The sequence below is a fragment of the Tamandua tetradactyla genome, chromosome 11 (genome assembly GCF_023851605.1).
Source record: "Tamandua tetradactyla isolate mTamTet1 chromosome 11, mTamTet1.pri, whole genome shotgun sequence".
Lineage (NCBI taxonomy): Eukaryota > Metazoa > Chordata > Mammalia > Pilosa > Myrmecophagidae > Tamandua > Tamandua tetradactyla.
In genome coordinates, this window is record NC_135337.1 from 67519174 (window position 1) to 67523950 (window position 4777).

Consider the following 4777-nt stretch of genomic DNA (forward strand, 5'->3'; position numbering starts at 1 on the left):
ATGGAGAAAGACTGAAAGCTTTCCTTTTAAGATCAGGAGCATGATACCCACTGTCACCACTATTATTCAACACTGTGCTAGAAGTTCTAGCTAGAGCAATCAGGCAGGACAAAGAAATAAAAAGCATGAAATTGTAAAGGAAGAAGTAAAATTTTCATTATTTATAGATGACATAATACTATACTTGGAAGATCCTGAGAAATCTACAACAAAGTTACTTGAGCTAATAAACAAATTCAGCAAGGTGGCAGGATATAAAATTAATGAGCAAAAATAAGTAATGTTCTAAACACGAGCAATGACTTAACTGAGAAGTCAGTTAAGGAAAAAATTCCATTCAAAATAGCAGCTAAAAGAATCAAGTACTTAGGAATGAACTTAATTAGGGACATAAAGGACTTGTACATGGAAAACTATATAACAGTGCTAAAAGAAATCGAAGGAGATCTAAATAGGTAGAAAGACATTACCTGCTCATGGATAGGAAGGCTAAATATAGTTAGGGTGTCAATTCTATACAAATCGATCTACAGATTCAACACATTACCAATCAAAATTCCAACAAGTTACTTTGAAGGTTTGGAAAAATTAATTACCAGATTTATCTGGAAGAGAAAGAGACCATAAATAGCTAAAAGCATCCTAAAAAAAGAACAACAAAGTGGGAAGATTAACACTCCCTGACTTTAAAACCTATTACATAGCCAGAGTGGTCAAAACAGCATGGTACTGGTACAAAGATAGAAGCATTGATCAACAGAATTGAATCGAAAGTGGAGAAATAGACCACCAAATCTATGGTCAACTGATTTTTGACAAGGCCTCCAAATCCTCTAAACTGTGACAAAGTAGTCTTTTTAATAATTGGACATGGAAGAACTGGATATCAACAACCAAAGGAACAAAAGAAGACCCCTATCTTATACCCTACACAAAAATTAACACAAAGTGGATCAAACACCTAAATATAAGAACTAGCACCATAAATCTTCTAGAAGAAAATGTTGGGAAACATCTTCAAGACCTAATAATAGGAGTTAGTGCCCTAAACTTTATTCCCAAAGCACAAGTAACAAAAGAAAAAATAGATAAATGGGAACTCCTAAAATCAAATGCTTCTGTACCTCAAAAGACTTTGCCAAACAAGGTGAAGAGGCAGCCAACTTAATAGGAGAGAATATTTGGAAATCACATATCAGACAAAGGTTTGAATTCCTGAAATATAAAGAAATCGTACAACTCAACAACAAAAGAACAAACAACCCAATTATAAAATGGGCTAAAGACATGAATAGGCATTTTTCTGAAGAGAAAATACAGATGGCTCAAAAGCACATAAAATGCTCTAAAAGCTTACAATTTAGGCCCCTGTTTTCTTAACAAGCATTTTCTCATAAAAGAGCCATTTTCACTGGCTATAAGGGAAACGCAGATCAAGACTACAATGAGATACTACAATGAGATACCACCTCACACTATAAGAATGGCTGCTGGGCAGTGTGACAGTGACTCAGTGTCAGAGTTCTTGCCTGCCATGCTGGAGACCTGGGTTCATTTCCCAGTGCCTGCCCATGTATTAAAAAAAAAAGTCAAAAAATAAAACAAAAAAAGGAATGGCTGCTATTAAACAAACAGGAAACTATAAGTGTTGGAGAGGAGGTGGAGAAACTGGGACACCTATGTACTGCTGGTGGAAATGTACAATGATGCAGCCACTATGGAAGACTCTTTGGTGATTCTTCAGGAAACTAAATACCAAGTGGCCCTATGACCCAGCAATAGCAGTTCTTGGTATATACCCAGAAGAGCTGAAAGCAATGACGTAAACAGCCACTTGCACACCAAAGTTCATAGCAGCATTATTCACAATCACCAAAAGGTAGAAACATCCAAATGCCCATCAACAGAAGAGTGGATCACCAAAATATGGTATATGCATGCAATGGAATATTATGCAGCAGAAGACAAAATGACGCCGTGAAGCACATGACAAGATGGTTGAGCTTTGAGGACATAATGCTGAGTGAGATTAGCCAGACACAAAAGGATAGATACTATATGATTTCACTATTATGACCAACATAAAGGTATAATCAGAGGCTTATAATACAGGATATAGGGGACTTAGAGATACATGAAGGCTAGAGATTGGTGAACCATTACCTAATGAGGTTGAACTCCAATGTAAGGAAATATATAGGCATAAAGGTGGCTTTCTCATGGGTTTATAAGTAATATTATCATATTGAAGATGAACAAGATTGAAAGGGGTTGTATAGACCTATGTGTTCCACTAATTTGCACTAGAAATATGAATTAGTTCTTGCAAGAATTACTTCAAAGACATGATTCTTGTACAAAGAGTGTTAAAGTCCAGGGTACAGGGGGAAAACTGCTATTGCATGCTATGAGCTATGTGAGCTGTGTTCAAAAGGAAACCATCAGCACTACCACAGCAACAGCAGAGGTAAATAAAGGGGGAAAGGACAAGAGTTAAGAGAAGGTTTAGATTCCTATTTGGCGAGTGTGTGTTTATTGGTTTTCTGTCTCTTGGAATAACGAAATTATCTAAAATTGAGAATGTTGATGGACTGTGGACTTTGGGCCCTCTACATGATGCCCGATGAATGCAGGTGGCTGAAGGATACACTGACAGAGAAGTAGATTGGTGAACGATGGTGTATATTTATGAATGAAGGTTGTGCTGCTACATAAAGGAACAATGCCGTGGGGCATGCAATGATGTGAATGAACATGTGGGACATTTGGTGAGACAAAATAAGCCAGAAACAAAAGAACAACAATGGGACGGTCACCGTTAGGAAATGCTTATAAGAAAACAGGGGCCTAGATTGTAAGCTTTTAGAGCTGACACGTTAAGTCCAGAATGGTGATTATTATTTCTGATTTTGAGAGGCTGTTTTATATATATAACCTGATATTTAGAGATAAGAATGAAGCCGAATACATTGGGGTTAAAGTAATTCAGAACATAGGGGTAAGGAAGACAGTGTCTATATTTTAAAACCGCACATACTCTTTGAGACCAATGGAAGAAATGTTTATTTGGTCTGGAACTGAAATTTTCTGTAGTGCATAATCTAATTCAACCTATCTGTATAGCTCATTTGAATAATTGAAACACAGGGAGCACAGAATAAGAAAGAGGTCCTTTAATCCTGTATTGATTTTGGTAATGCCTGGATACTTCCTAGAGTATATTAAGCAGATAATCAGAAAGTATTGGAAAAGTCCCCTGAGGGATCAGAGAAAGAATGTAGAACTATTAAACCTTACCATCAGGGAATCCCCTGATAATGTGTCAAACTTTAGGGACACCCAAATCAATAAGCTGTGCCCTTGATCATGAGACTTACTCTTGAAGCTTATATAGGTAGTGGAGAAGTTTAGACTACCTATAGGCATGCCTCAGAGTTACTTCTGGAGGGCCTCTTTTGTTGCCCAGATGTGGCCTCAGTCTCTCTAAGCCCAACTCTGCAAGTGAATTCATTGCCCTGCCCCCTACATGGGACATGACATTCAGGGGTGAAAGTCTCCCTGGCGATGTGCGAGATGCTTCTCAGGGGTGAATGCAGACCTGATGAACAATTCCATCCTGACCAAAAGTGGGAAAAGAAACGCAATTAATAAAGTGTCAGTGGCAAAGAGAGTTAAAAAAAGTGGCTACTCTGGAGGTTGCTCTTACACAAGCTTCAATCAGACCTTGCTGCCTATCATAACCTGCCAACCCCCGACCAGGACCTTTCTAGCCAACCCTAAAGAACACCTGTGGCAATATATAAGATTTCACAAGGTTTCCATGCACTAGAGTGACTTTCCAGAAACCTACAACCTCTAGATGGGTCCCTGGTCCAGATAAGTCCTGAAACCTAGCCCAGCCTCTCCAGAACATCAGATAGTTCCAGCTCCCTATGCCATATTAGTGACAGACCCTTCCAACATGAAAAATTTAGAATTACCGTAGCCCAAACACCCCTAAAGAGAGGGATGGAAAGATCAAAGGTGATGGTGGAGTTATACAGAGAAGATAGGATTTAACAAATGAATATGAATGCTGAATCATTAAATTGATATCTCTTTTAGTCTCCAGTATTTTAAAATGGCTATAAGTAAAAACCTAAAATTGTGGAATTGTCAAACTCTGAAATATATCCTACAAGTAATTGGGGTGCTGAGCTTTGAAATTTATAGCTTTTTTGTGTATACGTTATTTTTTACAAAAATAAGAAGTGAAAAAAGTCGATTGTGATGATGAAAAACTATTTAGGCCCTCTAATCTCCTGTATTCTGGAGCAGCTAGAAGGAAAAATATGAGAGGATCGTATGGTAGCCATGACAAACTCTGGGATCTGTCCTGTAACTACTTGTTGAAGAGTGCTTTGAAAACTATTGCTTTTTTATTTCTTTGCTTTTTATATATGTTATGCTATACAATAAAAAGTTAAAAACAAAATTCTAGCCAAACTAAAATGTACAAAGTGAAAAGGATGTCTCCCTTTCTCATTATCACCTCCCAAGTGTAGCTACAGTTAATAATTTGTCATCCATCTTTCCAATCTTTCTTCACATTTATAAAATATGTATGTATAGGCACATGTAAATATTTATACTAAAGTTAGAATCATATGTTACACGCTGTTTGGCAGTTGACCTTTTCTTCTACCTAAAATACAGACTTCTTTCCACGTCAATATGTTTAGAGAGTCAGTCTTTATCTAGATGGAAAATGACTTACTTAATTACTCCTTTGCCAAAA